Raw genomic sequence first — 10,392 nt, 5'->3', positions numbered from 1 at the left:
GAAGATCTGCAGAGCTTTTATGTTTTTGTCAACAACTTGGATACATGTTCTTTTTCTTTCCTGTTTGCCCTAGTTTTAGCTGGCCCCCTATTATTTAGATACCCCTATTATTTGTTGTAAATCACCTTGTTTATTTTGTAGACATAACACTGTTCTCAGGACCGTGGGTTTGTGATAACTGGGTGAGTCTTGAGGCACTTCTGTTTTTTCCAAACTTTCTTTTAAAAGAATTTTCAAACTTTCTTGTATCCATAGCCTGAGAGCTTTTTGTCCCTCTTTCACATAAGGAACACAAGTTTTTTTAGGGGAAAATCATCTGGAAAAATATTTGCCCAGGATAGACTTCCTTTGGTGGAAAAACAGACTATGATAGGCACTTTCAGATGTTGCTTGACTTAAATGGGAAAAATGTTTTGATAATAGAAAAATAGTGAAATAAACTAAAGTATTCAGAAACATTACAGGAGCTACCTGACTGGACATGGTCCTGGGCAACCTGCTCTAGGTGACTCTGCTTTGAGCAGGGGATTGGGCTAAATGATCTCCAGAGGTGCAGTCCAGCCTCAACTACTCTGTGATTCTATCTACTGTAATGAAAAAGAAACAGAAGATTGCTAGGTACAGAATATGATTTTTTTTTTCTTCTAAGTTGCACGTACAACTTCATAGTGTTATAAGCATTGGTCAGATGTTCAACAAAATAGATATTCTCTTAAGCAGCTGAAAGAACTCTATGCACTTTAAAATATATTTTTCAGCAGCTCTGACGTACATTTCAACAGGAAGATTCATTCCTGACTCTTCTTTGGAAAGGAGAGGCTGGATCTAGGAAGCTATCTTTGTAAATCTGTCTTCATTTAACCAAACTATCTATACAGTTTCCTTTCACCATCCACTTGCTATTGAAGCGGAAAATTGAAAGTATTATCTTGGATTTTTCTTAGCTTTTTTTTTTTAACAAAACTAATTCAAGTATCAAACTAATGGTACTTAACATAACATTTACATAATTTATATAACATAACCATTTACATAAGATTTGCACAACTGCCTTAAAAAATTTGCTCTGAGGAATTAAAGCCATAAACCTGAATTTAAAACTTCCATTTCTTCTGAAAAGCTTGTGCGAAGCTTTTAAAAATGCTTTTCAATTCACATCAGAGTTGGGAGAACCACATTTTCATTTGAGCTTGTTTGGCAAATCTTAACAACAGCATTTAGATTAAAAATAATAATAATTTGCTCTCTAAAATGGCTTTATATTAAAGGTGAAAAATTTCTCTCTGTACAGAATCTGTACATATCAGCAACATATTTCCCAAGAAATGGAATTAAAACCACATGAATATGAAGCAGAGGGGAATGCTAAGCCTGATTTGGAAAGAATCCTTTAGAAATTCAGGGTCCAGATGATCAGCTGCATCTCAAGCCAGGCTAATGCTGGTACACAAATACGCTTTGTCAGACAACAAACACACACCTGTTCTGGTTTAGGGGCAACTGTGTAAACTAGCTCCCAGCTACAGGAGGAAGCAAGGCAGCAAATGCTGCCACAGCTGCCATCAGTTCATCGCCATGAAGTTGGCCGCCATCTAGCCTAGCCCCATTGTGTCTTTGAGCAGCACCAGGAGCACACATCAGAGAGCAGCAGGGAAGGGGAGCAACACCTGTCTTGTCATCCTTATGGAAACATGGCACAAGGCTCACGGGATAAGGACTGCTAACCACTCTCCAGCTACACCTCTTAGATAAAATTTCTTTACTCTTCATCTCGTATGAACCTATTTTCAGTTGCTGATAAATTTTGCCAAGCTTCATTCCCTTAACAGATGTTTACTTCAAACTGAGTTTTTGGGACACAGGTTAGCCACAGAGTTCAGTGAATCTGGAGAAGGCAATGAAAGGAAAATTTGGATAAATGAATCACATCAGAGATGTGCTTTCAGCTATCTCTATAAATATTCCTAAATATTAAAACCTCTGAGGGGAAGAGAAAAAAATAAATCATCTGACATATGCACTACAGGGACCAAGTTCTGCAGCTGAGTTTTCAGAAGACTTGGATCGACTGATCACCTTCTGTCCTGTCTCAACTCCTGCAGGCCAGAAGGGCTGCGGGCATCACATCTGTGTTATGCTGGAGTATGCGGAGACTGAAAAGGATAAAGTTGACACATCTACAGCTGGAGAGTCATAGTGGACTGACATCCCAAACAGAGAGAAAGTACAGCTTTCCTTAACCACCAAGACTCTCCTCACTATTACAAGACTGATTTTGCACAAGGCTAGTACTAAGGCATAAGCAACCATGGCAATACATCAGGGAGTGAAAGTGTCTGGATAGAAAAGGGAAAGACTGAGACAGAGAAGTTAACAGATTGGGTAAAACAGAGGAAAGTAAGTAGGAACAGGAATCAACATGTCTAGTTAGATAGGAGAGGGGAAAAGCTGCTATAGACTGGCACAGAAAAATATAGGAGAGGCTGCCAAAGGTGAGGACTGGATTGGCGCACGGGAAGAAGAGGGATATGTGGAGACACAGAGACAGCTATAACCACCAGATTATACTCATAGAATGTTTGGGGTTGGAAGGGACCTTCAAAGATCATTAGTCCAACCCCCATGCCGTGGGCAGGGACATCTTCCACCAGATCAGGTTGCTCAAAGCCCCATCCAATCTGACCTTGAACACTTCCAATGGTGGGGCATCCACAACTTCTCTGGGCAACCTGTTCCAGTGTCTCATCACTCTCATTGTAAAAAATTTCTTCCTTATATCCAATCTAAACCTACCCTCTTTCAGTTTAAAACCATTGTCTCTTGTCCTGTCACTACAGGCCTTGGTAAAAGTCCCGCTCCGTCTTTCTTGTAAGCCCCCTTTATATATTGAAAGACCGCAATAAGGTCTTCCCAGAGCCTTCTCTTCTCCAGGCTGAACAGAAATCCCCCAGAAAACCTGAAACTGAAACCAGAATTCCAGTGTCCATAAAGGGGACTGCCCCAAGGCAGCAAATACAGCTGAAACCACTGCCCAGATCCATTCCCTTTTCCTTACTGAATCATCCACACAGGAGTAACTGGCAGCACTAGTCCTAAAATTTTGCTACAGTTGCATGTTTTCTGTGACCTGCATTTTGATTTCAAAGATCCAAATTGAAATCAGTGGGGACCAGCTGTGCAACATATGTCACAATCCATTGCTGGTTTATATTTCTGCTTTCTTCGAATCAAGTATGATGTAAAGTCTTGCCATAAAAGTGGCTTTGTTTAAATCTAGGGCTTTTAGAATGATCAAGTTTAAAATGTAATTTTGTGAATGGATTAATATTATAAATGCTTTTAGCACTAGGCTGCTTTTAAAATAGGCTATTTGCAATTTGATGATTTATATGGTCTTATATAAGCTATTTCACTGAATTTTATTAATAAAAGTGTAATTGAATTCCAAAATTATTGTTTGACAGCTGATCACTTACAAATCTGAATGATGAGAAAATGAGTTTAAGTAGCAACTAGGGAAAAAAGAGTAATAATAGTAAAACCAATAAATTATTATAAATTGTGACTATTACTCAGGTAACTATTACCTGTTACTCAGGTTAGTGGCAGACTGTGCCCAATGCCATCACAGCCCACACGTACAAATCCCTGTACAAAGGCCACAGCAGATGCCCCGGGCAGCATACATCCTGCAGGAGGTAAAGCACATGCAGTCCCTGCTCTGGGAAGAGGAATTCCTCTCACCTGTAGGGTTTTCTTCAGGGACCTGCCCGATAAAGAGCCTGGTGGGGCCCTCGCGCCAAAGGGAAACCGGCTGCTCTCGCGAGCGAGGCAGGCGAGGCTTGGGCGTTGCTGGGGCAACCGCGGGAGATTTAAACGCGGAGATCCCGGAAGCAGCATTCAGTTGGCGAGGCACGCGGCGGCAGCAACAGGAGCGTGGTGACCAGGGCGCGTCGCATCAGAAAGGGCGCGGCGCGTCAGAAAGGGCGCGTCGCGGCAGTTTGCGCAGGCAGTTTGCACAGGCAGAGCGAGCAGGCAGCTGGCGAGCTCTCCTTGTGGTCTACACCCTCCCGGAAGAGACCTAGCCATGGTTTCCGCTCGGACAAGAGCCATCGCCAGAAGGGATGTGGCGACGCAGACGGAGCTCCCACTCAAACATGCAGCCACCCAGATCTCTGGCTGCAGGGAGTGCCAGAGCCTTGCTCTGGTGACAAGGTACTGCTGAGGCAACACTCGCGTGAGGTGCGAGCAGGTGGAGGATCTGCTCAGCATGGTGGCAGAGCTGAAAGAAGTCGCAAGACTGAGAAGTATCAGGGAGTGCGAGAGGGAGATGATAGACTGGTGGAGCCAGTCCCTACCATCCCTGAGACGACCATGCCAGATGGAAGCATCAAGTGAGGGAGTGGCTCCCCTGCCCTTGTACCATCAGGCAGAGGGAGGGGACCCAAGAGAAGGAGAAGGATGGATGCGGATCCCAGCTCGGCGCAGCAGGCAAATCCTCTCCCAGCCAACCTCACCCCCCCAGGTGCCCTTACACAACAGGTATGAGGCTCTGGAACCTGAGGGCCAGGAGGATGAAGATACAGACAGGGATCCATCCAAAGGGTTGACTGGGGGGAAGCAGTCAGCCCCGCGCATTACAACGGCCATTGGCAAGAAAAAAAGAAGGGTAATTGTCATAGGTGACTCCCTTCTGAGGGGAACAGATGGCCCGATATGCCGACCGGACCCATCCCATAGGGAAGTCTGCTGCCTCCCTGGGGCAAGGAAAAGGAACGTTACCAGGAAGCTCCCCAGGCTGGTGAAAGCTTCCGATTATTATCCACTAGTGGTTGTTCAAGTCGGCAGTGATGAGGTAGCTGAGAGTGGCATCAGGACAATCAAAAGGGACTTTAGAGAACTGGGGCGATTGCTTGAAGGATCAGGAGCACAGGTGGTGTTTTCCTCCATCCCATCAGTAGCCGGGAGGCATATGGAAAGGAACAGGAAGACCCATCTCATTAACACGTGGCTCAGAGGCTGGTGCCAGCGGCGGAATTTTGGGTTTTTCGACCATGGGGCAGTTTACATGGCACCAGGCCTGCTGGAGACAGATGGGGTTCACCTGTCGCAAAGGGGGAAAAGGATCCTGGCCCAGGAGTTAGCTGGCCTTGTTGAGAGAGCTTTAAACTAGATGCGAAGGGGGAAGGGGATAAAACCAGGCTTGCTTGGGACGAGCCTAGGGGTGGCATGCCTGTGTTGGTGAAGAGATCTATAGCCCAACTGAAGTGAATTTACACCAATGCACGTAGCATGGGCAATAAACAGGAGGAGCTGGAAGCCACTGTGTGGCAGGAAAACTATAATGTGGTCGCCACCACTGAGCGCTGCTGTGCTGGACATGCTAGAACTTCAATACAAATTGGAGTCAAAGGCAGCCAAGTGGTATGCCACCACTGATACTGATAATGCGTTTTTCTCAATCCCTTTGGCAGCAGAGTGCAGGCCTCAGTTTGCTTTCACTTGGAGGGGCATCCAGTACACCTGGAATTGACTGCCCCAGGGGTGGAAACACAGCCCCACTATTTGCCATGGACTGATCCAGATGACACTGGAACAGGGTGGGGCTCCAGAACACCTGCAATACATTGATGACATCATCGTGTGGGGCAACACAGCAGCAGAAGTTTTTGAGAAAGGGAAGCAAATAGTCCAGACCCTTCTGGAGGCCAGCTTTGCCATAAAACCAAGTAAGGTCAAGGGACCTGCACAGGAGATCCATTTTTTAGGAATAAAATGGCAAGATGGACATCGTCAGATCCCAATGGATGTAATCAACAAAATAACAGCCATGTCTCCACCAACCAGCAAAAAGGAAGCACAAGCTTTCTTGGGCGTTGTGGGTTTTTGGAGAATGCATATTCCAAATTACAGTCTGATCGTAAGCCCTCTCTATCAAGTGACCCGGAAGAAGAATGATTTCAAATGGGGCCCTGAGCAACGACAAGCCTTTGAACAAGTCAAATGAAGCACATGATTAGGAAAAGCCAACACGGCTTTACCAAGGGCAGATCATGCCTGACAAATCTGGTGGCCTTCTATGATAAAAAGTGACCTGCTCGGTTGACATGGGGTGAGTGGTCGACGTTGTCTACTTGGACTTCTCCAAGGTTTTCAGTACGGTTCCCCACAGCCTCCTCCTGGAGAAACTGATGCGTTATGGCCTGGACAAGTGGTCTGTGCAGTGGGTGAGGAATTGGCTGACAGGCCGCACCCAAAGGGTGGTGGTAAATATCTCTTTTTCAAACTGGCGACCTGTCACAAGTGGGGTCCCCCAGGGATGGATATTGGGCCCAACGCTATTCAATATCTTCATAAGTGATCTGGATGATGGGATCAAGTGTAGCCTGATGAAGTTTGCAGATGACACCAAATTGAGTGGGAAAGTAGACACTCTGGAAGGGAGAGCCACCCTGCAGGAAGATCTGGATAGGCTGGAAGAGTGGGCTAACAAGAACCTCATGAAGTTTAACAAGGTCAAGTGTAAGGTCTTGCACCTGGGAAAACATAATCCAGGAGTGCAGCTCAGACTGGGATCCACCTGGCTAGAGAGCAGCTCTGTGGAAAGGGACCCGGGGGTCCTGGTGGACAGGAAGCTCAACATGAGTGAACAGTGTGCTGCTGCATCCAAGAAGGCCAATAGGATGCTGGGCTGCATCAAAAAGGGCATCACCAGCAGAGATAAAGAAGTCATTATCCCACTCTACTCGGCGCTTGTCAGGCCACACCTGGAATACTGTGTACAGTTCTGGTCCCCGTTATACAAAAAAGATGTGGACAGGCTGGAGGGGGTCCAGGGAAGGGGCCACCAAGATGATCAAGGGTCTGGGAAGCCTGCCATATGAGGATAGGCTGAGAGAGCTGGGCTTGTTCAGCCTTGAGAAAAGGAGGCTTAGAGGTGATCTCATCACCATGTACCAGTACTTAAAGGGGAGCTACAAAGATGATGGAGACTCCCTTTTTACAAGGAGTCACATGGTGAGGACTAGGGGTAATGGGTACAAGTTACTCTTAGGGAGATTCCGATTGGACACGAGAGGTAAATTTTTCCCAATGACAACAGTCAATCATTGGAATAATCTCTCCAGGGAAGTGGTTGACTCCGCTACACTGGACACGTTTAAGACTCAGCTGGACATGGTGCTGGGTCATCTCATCTAGACTGTGCTCTTGCCTAGAAAGGTTGGACCAGATGATCCTTGAGGTCCCTTCCAACCTGGTATTCTATGATTCTATGATGATTCTATGAAGTTAAACAGGAGATAGTTCATGCAGTAGCCCTTGGGCCAGTCCGGGCAGGACAAGATGTAAAAGATGTGCTCTACACCGCAGCCGGGGAGGATGGCCCTACCTGGAGCCTCTGGCAGAAAGCACCAGGGGAGACTCGAGGTCAACCCCTAGGGTTTTGGAGTCAGGGATACAGAGGATCCGAGGCTGGCTATACTTCAACTGAAAAAGAGACATTGGCAGCATATGAAGGGGTTCGAGCTGCTTCGGAAGTGGTTGGTACTGAAGCACAGCTCCTCCTGGCACCCCGACTGCCAGTGCTGGGCTGGATGTTCAAAGGGAGGGTCCCCTGTACACATCATGCAACTGATGCTACATGGAGTAAGTGGGTCGCACTGATCACACAATGGGCCCGAATAGGAATCCCCAGTCACCCGGGAATCTTGGAAGTGATCATGGACTGGCCAAGAGGCAAAGATTTCGGAATATCACCAGAGGAGGAGGTGACGCGTGCTGAGGAGGCCCCACTGTATAATAAACTACCAGAAAACGAGGAGCAATATGCCCTGTTGACTGATGGGTCCTGTCATCTTGTGGGGAAGCATCGGAGGTGGAAAGCTGCTGTATGGAGTCCTGTACGACAAGTTGCAGAAACTGCTGAAGGAGAAGGGGAATTGAGTCAGTTTGCAGAGGTGAAAGCCATCCAGCTGGCTTAAGATATTGCCGAACGAGAGAAGTGGCCAATGGCAAATGCCCTGTGGGGGTGGTTGCAGCAATGGAAGCAGAGCAACTGGCAGCGCAGAGGCAAACCCATCTGGGCTGCTGCATTGTGGCAAGATATTGCTGCCCGGGTAGAGAACCCGGGCATCACGTAGATGCTCATGTACCCAAGAGTCGGGCCACTGAAGAACATCAAAACAACCAGCAGGTGGATCAGGCTGCTAAGATTCAAGTGGCTCAGGACTGGCAACATAAGGGTGAATTATTTCTAGCTTGGTGTTCCCATGACACCTCAGGCCATCAAGGAAAAGATGCAACATATAGATGGGCTCGTGATCAAGGGGTGGACCTGACCATGGACACTATTGCACAGATTATCCATGAATGCGAAACATGCGCTGCAATCAAGCAAGCCAAGCAGTTCAAGCCTCTCTGGTATGGAGGACAATGGCTGAAATATCAATATGGGGAGGCCTGGCAGATTGATTATATCACACTCCCACAAACCTGCCAAGGCAAGCGCCATGTGCTTACAATGGCGGAAGCAACCACTGGATGGCCGGAAACATATCCCGTGCCCCATGCCATCGCCTGGAACGCTATCCTGGGCCTTGAAAAACAGGTCCTATGGCGACATGGCACCCCAGAAAGAATTGAGTCAGATAACAGAACTCATTTCCGAAACAACCTCATAGACACCTGGGCCAAAGGGCATGGCATTGAGTGGGTATCTCACATCCCCTATCATGCACCAGCCTCCGGGAAAATCGAACGATACAATGGACTGTTAAAGACTACACTGAGAGCAATGGGTGGTGGGACATTCAAACACTGGGATACACATCTAGCAAAGGCCACCTGGTTAGTCTACACTAGGGGATCTGCCAATCAAGCTGGCCTTGCCCAATCAAGACTTTTACGTACTGTAGAAGGGGATAAAGCCCCTGTAGTGCATGTAAAAAATATGCTGGGGAAGACAGTCTGGGTTAGTTCCGCCTTAGGCAAAGGTAAACGCATTGGTGGGATTGCTTTTGCTCAAGGACCTGGGTGCACTTGGCGGATGATGCGGGAGGATGGGGAAGTCTGATGTGTACCTCAAGGAGATTTGATTTTGGGTGAAAATAGCCAATGAACCAAATTATATAATGTTTGTTGCTATATAATACTGTATGTCATCACTTCTGTGATTACTATATGCCATATCAACAGTATACAGTAAGAATCACCCAAATTAATGCAGAATGAACTCTGAGGAAACGAAGCAAAGTTCAGAGGTGATAGAACTAGAACTGGCTTCAGCATGAGACAATCCAACAGCACACACCATCTCTCCTGCCCTGAAAGTGAAAGGGTTAAAGCCAAGATAGACAAAGCCACTGCATTAAAATGCCTCCTGAAAGAATTAAAGCCTAGGGGCCAGGAGGATATTGTAAATATCTTAGTCACTTAACTAAACAAAAGAAAGGCCTTTGTGATTTAGAGAGTAGTTAGAATGGTTGTAAGATAAGGGGGCTCAGGGATAATCCCATCTCAGACAACTGGGCCTTGGGAGAACAAATGCACAGATAGGAAGTCACAAAAGAATGACAACAGCCTTGAAGGACACCGTTTATGTGATCCTAGAACTGAGTTTGCGCAGAAGCAAAGGTCAATCAGCGAGCACAGTGAAGACGACTACGAGCCTTCATCTGAAGACCCCCAAAGACCACCTGAAGACCACCACGGGAGACGACTGCGCATGCGGACCGGACATTTGCATATGTTAATAAGTTCCAGGAAATCCCATGTTTATGTAAATGATTTCTCGGAAATCCCGTGAATATGTAGGATTTTATAGTATATAATCTCTGAAAGTCCACCAAATCGGTGGAGCACTTATGGTGGAGAATCCCCAGTGCTGCCCAGCGCTGCAATAAAGAATACCTGCTTAATGGTAACTTCGTTGCTATGGAGTTTCATTTCAGGGACTCTCTGAATACTCCGTTTCTCCCTTGGGGGGATTCAGACTGTGAGGAGAAGCATCCGTGAATTTTTGTATCAAAAGACTGTTATGACAGATGAAGCTCAAAGTCGTAAACTAAATGAACTCAACAAACGTTCTAGAGGGATAGCCTATAGATTGAGGGAATGATACCCGTGTATTGTATCAAAGGAAGGGAAGGGGGTGGTGTTTAATGAGGATGTGTTGGATAACATGGGACCTGAGCATGACGTAAATGGTATGGAATAAGGGGTGGATACTGTCCTGGTTTCAGCTGGGATAGAGTTAATTTTCTTCTTGGTAGCCGGTATGGTGCTGTGTTTTGGGTTTAGGATGAGAACAATGTTGATAACACACTGATGCTTTGGTTCTTGCTAAGTAGTGCTAAGTTGTTGCTAAGTAGTGCTTACACTAGTCAAGGACTT

The sequence above is a fragment of the Nipponia nippon genome, unplaced genomic scaffold, assembly GCF_047370975.1.
Source record: "Nipponia nippon isolate SJK-2023a ecotype South Korea unplaced genomic scaffold, ASM4737097v1 scaffold_26, whole genome shotgun sequence".
Taxonomy (NCBI): domain Eukaryota; kingdom Metazoa; phylum Chordata; class Aves; order Pelecaniformes; family Threskiornithidae; genus Nipponia; species Nipponia nippon.
Note: the sequence above shows the minus strand (reverse complement) of the source record.